Source organism: Alosa sapidissima, chromosome 11 (assembly GCF_018492685.1).
Source record: "Alosa sapidissima isolate fAloSap1 chromosome 11, fAloSap1.pri, whole genome shotgun sequence".
NCBI classification, from domain to species: Eukaryota; Metazoa; Chordata; class Actinopteri; order Clupeiformes; family Clupeidae; genus Alosa; species Alosa sapidissima.
This window is the reverse complement of record NC_055967.1, coordinates 8,103,160-8,118,824: the sequence shown is the minus strand read 5'-3', so window position 1 is coordinate 8,118,824 and position 15,665 is coordinate 8,103,160. Positions and strand designations below refer to the sequence as shown.

Genomic DNA, 15,665 nt, shown 5'->3' with positions numbered 1-15,665 from the left:
ATGATAAAAGCATTCAATACAAATATCAAATAATATCTATCTATCTATCTATATATCTATAGATACATAGATCCACATACATACATATATATCTCATAATATCTATATATATTATCAAATACAAAAATATAGGATTACACAGTTGATATCCAAAAGAGAAGTGTATGCTGCACACCAGATAACACCCCACCCCCCCACAGTAAATTGTCTATTTTGAGCCTGTTTTTCTGATCATGCATTACAGTAGTACTCAGCTATAATCTGATCAAATTGGATCTTGTTCAGAGTTAGAGAGTTAGTCTGTTCTCCTGGCACAGCTAGCGTGTTCATGAAACACCTTCTGCTAGAAGGAAGGCATCCTGGGACTGCTCAGGCTTTTACAGGCCACATCCATCTCTATGTTTTATCTCCTGTAGGCATGGCAGAGGCCTCTGGGAGGGAAAAAAGCCGACGCTGGCACTGAAGCCCCAGAGAGACACTCCAGAAATACGCCCAGATTCCAGACGAGGCTGTGGAAGGATGCCCATGCCAGCCACGCCACTCTCAAACTCAGCATCTCAAGGTGATTGGAGCGAGGGCATTATAAATAGTACACATGAGTATATGAATACACACACACACACACACACACAGTAAACATGGAGACCCATAAATCACATAAACTGACATAGACACACACACACACTTTCTCTCTCTCTCTGTCTCTCACACACACACACACACACACACACACACACACACTCCTTGTTGGTGCCCCAGCCAGAGAGGATTAATATTGAACTAAACACTAATATTAATGCCCAACGCTGGAGGCGTGGGAAATCTTTCCTAGCCAATTCAGCACTTTAGCTATCTGCATACTCATCAAAACAGACATTCAGAGGTCAACACCGATATCACTGCAGACGCTTGTTTTAAGTCTGTGAGCGACCATGGACCATACTGGACACTGTGAAAGTTATAGAAGGCTGATTTAGTCAAGACTCCTATTTAGTTTTGATTCTAATCCCAGGGACCCATCTCTGCATTTCAGTTCATCTTTCCAAAATATCTCGAGTTGGATTGCGATCCATTTGCCCTAAAGCCCACGCTGAAACAAAAAGACTCAAATGTGTTATGGATGATACTTTTGATGAATAATTCATGCTGTTATCTCCAGACTTGAGAGGCAAAGTCCAGGACAGTGCGGAATTTTTCCAATCAGGTTTAATAAAGTGGCGGAGGTGTGATGCATACAGTTGCAACAGTTGCTTTCGGGGCAGAGTGATGAGGGACTGTGTATGACTGGGAGCCAAGCCAATCTCTCAGAGCAGCAATTTAATGCAAATAAGCTGCAGTAGTTGTATTGTTGTTCCCTTTCCTTTCCTGATTATAGGAGATACAGGATTTATCATAGCAAAACACACACACACACACACACTTTATAACCAGAAGTACTTCAAGAGATAGAGAGGTGCAGTGAGTGCCTCCTTGCCTTAAGCTGACGGGTCAGACGGGCCTTAACACAGGAACTGGCCCCCTACCTGCCCTCGATTAGCACGTCTGGCACCTAGCGAGCTTGCCTTTGGGGCCAGTGGGATGTGTGACACTGTTCCTGTGACTGTGAATGGCTTTGGGTGCTCTGACGAGTGAAAAACAGCAACAACAATCAAAGCTCCAGTCAAGATGGATCCCTCTCTATGTAGCGTAGTCCAGGGTTGTCAGTGTAGATCTCAGCACTTGAATGACACATGGTAAAACTCTGAGCTAAAAGTACACTCCAGCATCTCAAGAGGCCCTGCTAACGTCTATAGTCAAGTAATGTAGCCCCATCATACAGCATATGGCTGGCCTTACCAGGAAGGTGAAGTGTAGGCGACTGAAGTGGAGTGTAGGGACTGAAGGCTGACAGATGATGACTGAGTCTGCTTTGCCCCCTGGACAGAGGCTCACCCAGAAATTAATCTGACTGTCCACACCAGGCTGGGATGACACCCAATCTATAGTTTGCTATAATCTAAAAACACCTCCCCCTCAATACATACACACACATACACACACACACACACACTCCAGCCAGCAGGGTGACGTGTCATCAGGACAGAGATCCACTGTAAGGACAGCGGCGCACACGCACACGCACACACACACACACACACACACACACCCACACCCACACACACACACACACTTATCAGCCCAACAATCCACAGGGGCCACTGCTGCAACACGGCCGTCTATCTCCTCCCCTCTCCCAGAGCTTCACACTCGACATGGAAAAGCTACTTCACAGCGCTGGGGTGTCTCTGGACAGAATCTATGCCTCAGCGAGTCCTGGAGTGGGACGGTGGTGGTGTTGGGGGAGGGGGGGGGGAGTTTTTTTGGATGGCTCAAAGTGTTTTCAGTTAATCAGTCTGTCTGAAAATAGCCTGTGCTCAAGCAAGGCACTCGGTCCATGCCACCCAGCTAAGTGGGCTGAATTAATGGAGTGCTATTTTTATCTGTTTATCTTTCAACAGAAGCTTGATAAGGGGAAGCACTTTTTCCCAAAAGTGTTGCGGATGTAATTTGGTTAGAGACTATAAACACTGCATGACGTCTAAAGTCCATGATAAATATCTCACAAACTCACGGCCTGAGCTCCCGGTGCATGACTGACTGAGTAGATACTTTCATCAAAAGTGACTCAGTCCCAGTCATTTTTATCAGCATTTTAACACTTGACCTTGGGCACCTTTCACAGGTCTATCAGAGCTATACAAAGTACAGGTGAAAAGAAGAGAGCCAACAAGGCCAGTGAAGGCCAGTCAACTCCCTACAGGTTATATGACTGCTCTATTTTCCCCATTTTTAAGTCAATCACATGGCCTTAGAGCTCACATACACTAATGCACAAAACACACAAGTTCATAATAGGTGTTTTAAAACTTGGATTTCTAAAATCCATAGTTTGAGGCTCTTGGAGATACAGCATACAGGAGTTTTTTACTTTCGTTTTCTATAAAAGATAGAAATATCTGTTGGTTTTTCTTGTGACATGGACATGAAATGAGTCGTAAGCTACTTCTGCCCAGACCTGTTTCCCATCTGTTTACCCTGACTGGCTTAATATTTGTTTTACCGGAAATATCGGATTATTCTGACGGAACAGACAGGTTAAGCTGTGCCACGTTATCACGCCACGAGTATAATACCCCATGAAATGGTGTGGATCCCGAAGCAACATCTGAAAGAAGCTTTGGGAGACCCAGAACAGCAGGCTGGCTTTTAAAATCAACTTCCAGTTCTTACTCATCATCCAGCACAGAGCTCTTAGAGAACCTGTGGCCATAAAGGTGTTGGCAGGTGATACAGACCCGAGAGTAAAAGTTAATGGCATTGCGAGGATAAGCCTGTTTGGCATAAACCCCAGACAGCCAAACAAGACAAGCTGCTGGATGTGAGAAGTAAGAAGATGTTCGGCCCACATCAGGGCCAGGTTTGTAACAGAGTCAGGCGATGCTGGTGAAGAGCCAGTGTCCCAGGCTTGCCCTCCGCATCTTAAATCAACCCCCAGCCACCACACATTATCACCCAGAGAGTAGCAAGAGAGGTCTGAGGTAGCCCCAAGCCCCACGTGTCACAGCGGAACTCATGAACCCTGAAAGAAGGATTAAACTTCATTACTCTGGGAGTACAGTGTACTGGCACTGAATAAAACAGCATATCATCATATTATCTTTCTAATACTGCATATTGTCTAAAGCTAGTAGTTCTGTAGTAGAACCTGAAAATAAGCTTGTAGCATGTAATGCACATTTAATACCTGATAATCACTTTTTATTACCGGTATATAAAGTACAATACCATCTATAGTGCCTTCCAAAACTAATCAGCCTGAGCTTGCTTACCTGCATTACTTTTCCACAGTTTACTGAGTCTCCTGCTTCAATGTGAATAAGGACAGAGGATGTGCATGTCCTGTTTACCTGTAGTGTATGCTCAGGTGAGCACATAACCTCTCCCCACTCTACACACACTGCACAACCCCCAGGGGTCCAAGTCCCAGCAGCCCACTGCAGACACAAGAGGAGCCGTGCCGCAGTGACTGAATCAGCACAAACAGGGCCTCCACTCAGCTGCTCCCCTCATGCCCAATCTCTCATTACACCCAGCTGCAGTGTGTTCGCTACACTATATGCAACATGAGTTAACTATTTACATCTCCAGTGCACAATGACATATAAACATATACATGCATTTACGGTAGTGCTAATTACAGCAGGGCTTTTGATCGCAATGCAGTACAGCTGCATATAGACTACTTAGCAGTTGAAAAAAACCCCCATCTATTTGTGTATGTAATTGTCACGATCCAGTATCTGCTCTAATAAGCACTGGTCAATGAAAGTGGGCTAATTTGCAGATGAAGTTAAATCTACGAACACTCTCCCGACACGGTAAAACCTCAGTATGTATTGCCTAGCGGTACCCACCTACGGATGTTCTCCCCTTCACCTCCAGACAACCTCTCTGTCTCCTTCTCACCTGCTGTCTCAGTTTGTCTGTAGGGGTTTATTCCTTTTGATGCACCTCATCCTGACTGAAAACAAGTGTAGTTGTAAAACGTTACTTTCCCCATATTTTATCTCTGTGGAAATGTATTCTGTGGTTCTGGGTGTGAAAGACAGAGGGGGGTCAGAGACAGAGTGGGATCGATATAACCGGTCTGGGTAAATATGAGGGAACGCCGAGCGAGTGGGCGGCCGCATCCTCCTCCAAGCGTTAGCCAGCATCTGAGGCCCAGCGGGGGGGCCGTGATTCGATCAACGTTGACGGGCTGGCATGCAAATCAGCCAAGCCAGGCAAACCCTATTTACATTCACGTCACCTGCACCGCCCCGAGCAGCAGAGCGGCGCAACGTAACGTAGCGTAGCAGGAGAACAAACAGGGGCCGGGACAGGACCTGGAGAGATAGGACCTAGAGAGCCTTCAGTGCCAGACTGCTGGAAAAAACACAAGGCTGCTAATGAGTCTGATATCAGTGCAAATCTCTTTGCATGGTGGCCAGCAGGGCTGAGTCACAAAGCCAAAAGGAGGGATCAAAAGTGAGCTGGTGTCCCCTTCATGATACGACCTCTGGATACAAAATATTTATTTTGTTGCAAAACTGGGTGGAACCGACAGTTATGAGCCATAAATACAATGGTAGAGGGAGATGCCTGAGCTGAAGCCATGCGCTGCGTCCACTGCATTAGATTAGATTAGATTAGATTACTGCATTGCAGAGGGAGGTCTACCGTAATGTACTTCAGGATGCTGATGTACAGTGTACTTGCACTTCAACTTCAGAGTGAAACTTTGAAGATGTTTAACTTCCGAATGTCGAGTCCAATTGGAGAGTGTCATGTTAAAAGGCAGGGGGGTGAGGACCAGTCAGGGCTTGGGATGGCAATCAGGACTCTGCACAACGTCTGTGCATTCTGCACATTGCTGACCCTGCTAGGGCCACAATCAAACGCCTCTGTAAAACCCCATGCATCCCCATTGCAGACAGAGCAGAGGAGCTCGCTCAGAGGAAACCAGCTGAACGCACAGAGGAAACATTTCTCCCTCTGGGTGCAGAAATATAAAAATACTCCATGTTCCTCACACACACACACACACACACACACACACACACACACACACACACACACACACACACACACACACACACAGACAGCCTGCGGTGGATGGCCTGTGGCCAGCATGGCCCCTTGAGATGGGCGCTGGGTAATTGGATTTGCAAGGGGGGGTGATGGGTGGGGGCGCACAGGAGCGCAGCAGAAGCAGAGCGCTGAGCGGACACACCGGAAGCAGCGGTCACATCGAGGCTGTGATCTGTGCGCCTTCCAACTGTTAGTTCTGCCTGAGTGAAACGTTTGTTCAACTGATTCAATCTCCTGCTGCTAGAGTATGAGTCACTCCCCAGAGTACACACACACACACACACACACACAATATACTTCTTATTGCACACACAAATGCACACACACACACACACACACACACACACACACACACACACACACACACACACACACACACACACACACACACACACACACACAGTCAAGTATAAGATGCACTGTTAAATTACCTGATCTTATGAACTCAAGTTAAAATTACCACCACATTAGGAGGTTGAGAAGATGACCACTGGCCAGTGATCTGGACTTCCTCTCTTAGTTCAGCTCTTTAAAACCAAGCTGAATGTACATTAACCACACAAAGCAACACACACACACACTCATGCACACACACACACACACACACACACACACACACACACACACACACACACACACACACACACACACACACACACACACACACACACACACACACACACACCTCTCTCTCTCCCTTTCTTTAGTACTGTCATGCCAGCCTCGATCTGTCCTCACTGAGTGATTAGAGTGTCAGTCCGGGTCAATTTCAAAGCTGCCCACTAGCTACTGATACCCCGTTGCCACGGACACTTTCAGACCGCTACATTTGTCAACCGTGGAGCTCCCACATCAGAGGCAGACCCACTGAAATCCAATCACGCTGAAATAAGAATACTCAAAGTCGTCATGTGACTCATCTGCCTCATTTAAGGAATTGGAGAGTTTAATTACTCCATTGCTATGGTGGTGAAAAGGGTGGTGGGTGGTTGTGTGAGTGTGAGTGTGTGTGTGTGTGTGTGTGTGTGTGTGTGTGTGTGTGTGTGTGTGTGTGGGGTGGGGGGGGGGGGTGTGGTGCTGAGGATTTGAAAAGCCAAGCAGAGATGGAGCTGCTTTTCACAAGACCACCACTGTAAATAATGTTTCATCACCGCAGCAACAAAGACACATTATTCACACACAGAATTCCGAGCTCTCTGGAATGCAGGCCTCCCACTGGGTCGTCTTGCTGGACAGTCTGAGTCGGGCGCGTTCCCACACCCCTCTATTCCCTCTCTCATTATGGATTTTTATTCTTTCTCTCTCTCTACTTGGCATTGTCTGCACAGGCTCCCCAGATGGCTGCCGACTCCGGTAGGCACATGGCCCATCTTTGGCGTGGATCCGGCAGGGTCTATCTAAGGGTCCGCTGCTATCTGTCTCCTCCCCAGCACCCCACAGCTACTGCTTGCAGACCACACCACAGGCTATATTTGCCAAAGGTTGGCCCTTGTAAACATGATGTCAGTCGCAAAATTATCAGTATGTAATGACCAATAGACATAGGGAGCCATGGTAAAGATAAACTCTATAGGGCTACAGATAATGTTAAACATTTATTTTTTGCCATGTGATATCACATTTAAACAATGTATCACACACACACACACACATATAACAGTCAGATCAGGGCCCACAACCTTAAATGGTGTACACACCTTATCTGTCGATACTGTGGCCAGGTGTGACTCATGTTCATGCAGTAGTTTCATTGCCTCTGCAACAGTGTGCAGTGCTCTAGGGAAGGGTAGTCAATGCCCTGTGGCCATTATCAGGGCCAAAACACAGGGACACCTGGGGCACACTTGAAACGCTGTGTCAACACGACGTCTAGGCCACTTCTCATGGAGATCTGTAGGTGTGCTTTTCCTCGCTCGGAGTTGACACATCAAGCACACAGCAGGGATTTACACATGCCAGGCTCACTAATGTGCACAGATAAACACACATGCACACACAGGCACACACACACGCACACACACACACACACACACACAGAGGCTTAAGTGATCTGATTTTGCTCACTTTGCCATCTTGTTTGAGGAATCTTCTCAGTCAATCTGCATCAACACTAGCAGTGGGGAGTCATGCACAGGCAGAGAGACAAGCCTACAGCCATGGGCCAACCGTGTCCACATGCAGTAGCTACCCTCTGAACTGCACTGTGGGTCTTTAAACCATGCAGTGGGTCTTTAATAGCACACAGTGCTGTGCGAAGGCTTAATGAATGTTGGAAGTCCAGCATGGTCAGCAAACCCAGCATGACCGAGGAACACACATTATATTCCTACTGACGCAGTCTACCTACACACAGAGGGGTGCAATAAAGGTGTGCACACACATACAGTACACACAGACACACACAAACCACATTTGCACAAGCACTCATATGCCAGTGTTTCCCATACATTGGCTTATTTATGGCGGCCCACCACAATATCTGACCACCACACAATGATTTTCCATGTTGTACTGTTTAAATTGGATGGAATTCGTTCTTTGAAGCGCTATGTACACCTTTGTGCAGCCTCTCCTTGTCTCTCAACAAACCTACATTCACATTTAAAGAAAACATTAACAATCCTGCAATTGTTGGCATAAAAATCGACTGGCTAAATTGTGCTTAAATCTGCATCATAACCACGCTGTGCTAATTTGTTAAAAACTGTTGCTTTCAAGTTAATTCTGTAAACCTACCACCACAAATAGAATTGAATTCTGTGGGAAACACTGTATGCTTAAAGGAAAATTCCGGTATTTAGCACTTTGAGTCCCTTTTCTGGTTTGTTTTGGATGAACTAGAGTGGTGGACACCGAAATTTTGACGATTGGTCCTGTCTCGACTTTTCTGACTAGTTCATCCAAAACAAACCAGAACAGGGACTCAAAGTGCTAAATACCAGATTTTTCCTTTAAAGACGCAGATAAATACAGAGAAAATCAGAGTAATATCTGAACCCAAACTCACAGACTGTTTACAGACTGCCAGACATTCTACAGGCTTTCACAATCACAACACAAACACATCACAGGCTGTCAACATTCTACAAATTCACAGAGCGGCAACATATTTTCTAAAGCTGTCCGCTGAATCTAGAACTGACTGACTGTTTTCAAACTGATAGTGAACTACAACCTAAAACCGATTCAGAATCAGAACAGTTGATAGTACTGTCCGTGACCAGCATTCTTCCTCTTCAACATCTAGGCACACTCTCCAGTGGGTTTTGGAGCTCCAGCAGACCTACCTCACTGAGTTTCTACCCCAGGAGAAGCAGGGCTTCCCCAGACAGCAGGATAGCATCCTTCAGCTAGCCAAGAGCCCACCACCATACATGAGCAAAGAGGATGAGAACTCTGCCGCCCGGCTCTCTCCCGCTCCTTTTAAATAGATGTTATTCTCTTATGATTTCTAATGACCCTTCCGAGTTGAGGTTCAAGGATGAAGACCGAAAAGTCTTGCACACATACACACACACACACACACAGAAGCAAAACATACTCTCTCACTAACACACACACACACACACACACACACACACACACGCACACACGCGCGCACACACACACACGCGCGCACACACACACACGCGCGCACACACACACACGCGCGTACACACACACACACACACACACACACACACACACACACACACACACACACACACACACACACACACACACACACACACATCTGGATCATCCCTCTGATCTCTCATCTTGCAATCCCCATTCTGTTAGATACCGAGATAAACACACAGACTGTGAATTACTCCCACAGCGTCTCTCTCTCTCTCTCTCTCTCTCTCTCTCACACATTATCTCTCTGTCTCTCTCTCACACACACACACACACACATTCTCTCTCTCTCTCTCTCTCTCTCTCTCTCTCTCTCTCTTCACTTTAGCAGGCCAGTCTCTGGGGTCAGCAGAGGGTTCCACTGTCTGGAGGGATTAGTGGATTGTTCGGAGGGGGAATATGAGTGAGGAGCCTCGTCAGCCGCCAAAGCCCAGTTCATTCCTGGGCCAAACTCTTCCAGAACATGAGATTGATGAGCAGGATCTCTCCAGGTCATGGTTTTCAACAGCATGAAGGCCCTTGTGATTTAGTACATTGTATGTGAGCTTAAGATGAAAGTGAGCTGTTTGAACTGCTGTTGAAGTGAACCAGTGGAGGAAACTGTTATTAAGTTACTAGCAGAGGATAAGAGTCCAGCTTCAGAAAGTAAAAATCCAACCATGTATTGGATCTACCTGTGCACTTAACACAGGTGATCTCACCAATTAGCTGCTCTACCTGGCTGAATGTGTGCTAATTAGAATCAGCTGGTTTAAGTGAAGGGTTGGCACAGATACAGTATGAGGTAGGACTTTTTCTGAAGCTGAACTTTTCCACCTCTGGTTACTAGACAGTGAATGTCACTGTTTTGGTTCTGGGTTTTGGGTGTGTGCTAGCGGTCAAGAGCTGGTCAGCCTGACTGAGGCTCACACTTCTCTGGAATGGCCTAGTGGTTTTGCATATGAGGAAACAAACGGTGTTTGTGTTTTAGACATGCGGTTTGAAACAGGATCAGCAGCAGTGTAATCTTCATGTGACATTCAGCCATAATTCCACCACATGTGAACAACATCACACTCTTCCCATTTTAGTGTGTGACAGTCCTCGCTGACAGTCCGCACAGGCTGGAGACAGCACTCTGACAGAGTTACTCAGGAACCTGTCAGAGCCCAAGAGGAAGCACCAGAGGACGCCATAACAAAACCCACACGAGACCCAGACTGAAGGGGCACATCTCACATCACATCTCAGCAGCTAAGCACACACAACAGACCCCGAAGATACTTTCTCAAACACAATAGATTGTTGTTGATCCACTAGAGCACAGAGGCAATATCCTGGGTTAATCCATAAAACACACACAACAGACCCTAAGGCACTGACTCAGTCACAAACATAGTGAACACTCTGCAAATGCTGGAGGGCTCTCAGGGTTCCAAACAAAACCGCGTGAACCTTGGATCATTGACTTACTATCTCAATTAGAGGACACTGCCCAGATGTTTGACCATCCTCTTCGGTCTGTACAAAACAACATTGTCTAACATCAGCTAATGACAGATCATTTTAGCTAATTGAATATCCATTACGCACAGGTGTTCTTTGCATAGCCAGCAAACCTTTTTTATGGAGATGATATTCAACCAGTGAAAACTGAATTATAAGCATAAAATACATCCCACTAAAATGGCAATTTTCTCTGTTAATAAGCTTACATGAAAACAAAATAACAACCCAATGAATCGGCAAAGCTTAGTAAATGATAATGCAGCAGGAGCCACAAACTACCACAAACTATCATTCAATTGGTTGCTTTCTAATGAGTGAAAGTGGGTCTATTTGTGCACATGTGTGTGTGTGTGTGTGTCTGTAAGTGAAAGAGAGAAACATAGAGTGCTCTCTGTCTGTTATCAGTTATTCTATTTGCATGCTGGCAATGGTTAACTAGACAGAGCCTTAGGCACATGACCGTGGTCATTTACCCAGGGGAGACACATTTTCTTTTACACACACAGACATACACAACCTTTGTCACTCGTACCCGCATTGGCACGCTTTCACATACTACATCATCCACTGTGATAGTCATTCTCTCTCACACACTTTAACACACATCCAAACACACCCACCACATCAGCACACTACAAACACCCTTTTTACACCCTGAGACTAAGACATCTGCCTCTTTTCTATTTAGAGAAGTACTACTGGCCATGATCTCATAGCCAGATACTGTAGACATACATATTATTTGGTGTCAGAGACAATAAACATTACAGAACACCATGTACAGCCATTAAAAATTGGTTGATTGCAAAATACCCGGCGCTGCACCCTAATCTCTGCAAGCCATGACAAGAGATTAAGGCAGGACCAGGACCTTGTTTGAAAGAGCTGAACTCCACAGTCAAAGGCCTCCCATCTGTCGGTATTTCACCTTTACCTGGACAAACAACTCAGGTCAGTGAGTCAACATCCACAGGTGAAATGAGCGTCCTGTTAGCTGAGAACTCACACCTGGAAAAATAGGAGAAATCTCACAAATATAGACACAAAGGGCAAAATGGCCAGGCGGTCTCCCACAACTGAATACAAAGGGATGGGAGGGGGTGAATGTTACACATCTGGATGGTTCAAAGGTTGGTCCTGGCACACCTGGAAAACTGTGACACATGTGTGACACACACACACACACCTAGCCAGGTAGGTCCCAGACAGTTGGCTATGCATGCATGATCATGCCCTATATCAAGTCAGGTGCTCTGAGGTAATAACAGATAAGGGAGGAAGCGTGCATTCTCAGGTGATGACAGAGTCAGGCCGTATGAGGTGAATGGTGTGGACAGCATGACGGCTCTTCACTCATCACAGAACAGTGCTTTCATCTCACATTCCACTACCATTACTGTAGACAGTAACCGCTTCCACGGCAACAGGGCATTTATCAGTGTGTTTCTAACTATGTTCAGTTTACAGGTTTCTAAGGTTTCTAAACTGCACAAATTTGGTGATATACTGTAGGTGAGTTGACCTTCAATATAAACTTATCAAGGTTTCAAGTTCAAGCAAGTACAAGCCTTATTTTCATATACTGTATATAAATTAAACTCAATTGCATTCAGTTGTATTCAATGCTATTTCTAATGATATTTCGTTTCATGGTAGACACGATTAATAATGACATATCACTGAGAGCCATGTGATTTGGCCTTTTGGGGGTCACGCTGAGAAGGCCTCCCCGTGAACACCGCACCGTAGTGGGAAGTACAAAACCGCTCCATTCTGGATGGATGACAATGGCACAGAACTTCAGAGTCGTTTGGGGAGAGTGGTGACTCAGTGAGTGTGCAAGTTTCCAGAACACTCACACGCGTGTGTCAGAGTGTGCAGGAGTGCACTGCACGGCTGACGTTTCCACCATGCTTGTTTTTCAGCGGGACTTCAAACCCATTTCCAGAGATGTACACTACAGGGAAGATGTGTTTGCAGAAAAGGAGATGGAAAGGTAAACCTCGTCTGACACAGACAGCGAAGAGGGGGATAGGGAGGGTAGGGGCTGAATCAGATGCACTGGGGTTGCCATGACGTCAGCAACAATCTTAAGCATTTAGTGTCCTACAAACAGGTGGTCTTTGTAGTGTAAACTAACTGCTGCTGCAGAGTAGTATAGTACAGTCAAGTAATCTTCTCTGCAGCACCATTGGAACCCCTGGTGTGAAAATGCATCTTTATAAATGTAATTGTCAAAGCAAGTAAACACAACTAGGAATTAGGAATTTGTCATTTTGCTTGGGTTAATCCCTAAAGAAAGCCAGTATGCAAATACACAAATGCTCCATAACTGGGTCAGTACACGCTTTCATATTGTTCTCATCTACAATTACACAGTGTATCCACAATCCCTTGTAGATTTGTGTATGCTGACTCGGGGAAAGTGACAAAGTGCATCTTTGCCGTCTCTCTCTCTCTCTCTCTCTCTCTCTCTCTCTCTCTCTCTCATGCCAACACACACATACACAGTATATATTGGCAAGGACTGGAAGTAATGACTCGACTCATTTCATGCGCCATTACACTGCTGATGTTTTATCATAAGGCACATCTAGGCCTGTATGGAGGTGCTGCCAAAGACATAAAGCAGCAGTAAGTACCGAGCCTCAGCAGCCCTTCCCCATGGTGGCTGCGTGGTCACAGATGAGGGCTGTTTCTGTGTGGAGGGCACTTGTGCTGGGAGAGCAGCGGAGACGGAGACGAATGCTGCTGATGAATGCGCCGGGGCTGGGGTCACATCTGCACACGAGCGATAGAGCATAATTATCTGATTAGCACCGTGGGCAGAGATGACGAATCAAGCTGATACACGACCTCCCCCGATACACTTGCTGTCCCCCGGCCCTCTCGCACGCATGCGTGTGCACACACACACACACACACACACACACACACACACACACACACACACACACACACACACACACACACACACACACACACACACACACACACATACTTATACACTCTCATAGCTCAATTAGGAAACCAATTCCAGAACAATACCCGTTACCCACTCAAACACAGCCCTGTACCCCTACATAAGCCTACACACACAGACGCACACACACACACACATACAGACAAACACACACACACACACACAAACACACACACACTTACACACACAGCACCGAGAGTAAATCTCTGATAGACATGTGCAACCTCTTCAAATGCTGTGATTTTGCCTAGGATCATTTCAGCCCTGTTAAATGTTTCATCTGATGACAAGGTAGTGGTGAGAGTGGACCAGAATACAGATGAGACACACACACACACACACACACACACACACACACACACACACACACACACACACACACACATACACACACACACACACACACACACACACACAAACACACACTCGCACACACATACACACACACACACAAACACACACTGCCATGGGATAGACAGTGACAGGGGGAGAGAGGTAGAGAGAAAGATGGAAAGACAGGAGTGAGGGGACATACCAGGAGGTATAAAACATATAGAATGGGAGGGATAGAGAGAGGGGATAGAGAATGAGATATGAAATGATAGAAGGATAGAGTAGAGATCGAGCAGGCAGAGAGAGAGAGAGAGAGAGCAAGAGAACAATCCTTAATCTCATCTCAAAATGTCCATGTACTACAGATCAGACGTATCACAAACCAGAGACCATCAAATCTGACAGGGTATCACAGAACCTGATATGACCATATGACCGTGTCATGCAACCTTTTATCACATAACCTGATCCATGACCCAACCAGAAATGGTGTCATGTAACTTTGCATCACAAAAATTGACATATCTCACACAACCTGATATGTCACACCATCGGACACGTTATCACACAACCTGAGCAATATCACACTACCTTACTTACATAACATCATAACACAACCACACAGAACCTTATACAGTACATTTACATTACCTGACAATATGTAATGCAGCTTGACATGTTACACAACCACAACCTCACAAGTTTGACATGAACATGACATGAATTTGTCATTTGACATTTGATTATGTCATTAACGTAGCATACAGTCTAACCCCCCCCCCCCCCCCCCCCACACACACACACACAAATATCATATAAGTCACTCCATCCCACCAAAGCAAGCTAAGTAGCTAAACTAGCTGAACTAGCTAAACTCCATTCCGTGACTAAACATACCTGAAACTAACATGCTCGACCTCTCTTTCCAATGAACAATCTGCTACTACTGTAAACTATAAAGACATGAACTATTCCAATTGCGAGCCTGAACATTCCTGAAATTATTTCATTTCAATGCATATTCCAAACAGCCTGTCATGCATGCAACATGCTCATCTGTGGTGAGAATCTACTATGACATTTCTGGCATCAGATAAGCATTTCAAACACTTTGCAGACCAGTTAGACCAGTGTTCAAAGTCAAAGTCACGCAAGCCAGCATAACTGCCAAACAATGAGACGTTAACAAACGTATCGGCTAAACCCCCTCATTACCACAATGAAGCATGGCAAATCATATTCATCAACAACAGCACAAATGGTAAACAACTGAGAGTGTCTAAGTGCTCAAACAGGCGGGCAACACAACATGCGACAAATAAATCAGAGCAGCCTTACACTCTGACTGACTGAACAAACATTAGGCTTAATGGAAGAAGTGCAGAGTTGAAGTCAATGACATTTCAAAGTCTTTTGAAGTTTGGGGTAAATAACAAAGGAGACTGTGCCTTTCAGGAAGAGTGTGGGCTTTCTCAGGTGACCACAAACCACCCCACAAGTAGAGACAGACCAATTGTGAGGCACGTCTGCCTCATGAATCCCACCTGCTCGGAGGCGACCCCATGACTCATTT

The 15,665-nt window shown here is 45.7% G+C and overlaps 1 protein-coding gene across 4 annotated transcripts in view; it reads right to left on the bottom strand.

The window, feature by feature from the left end:
* Positions 1 to 15,665, bottom strand: part of plekha7a (pleckstrin homology domain containing, family A member 7a) — a 77,145-nt gene that overhangs the window by 41,067 nt on the left and 20,413 nt on the right. The window lies entirely within an intron of this gene.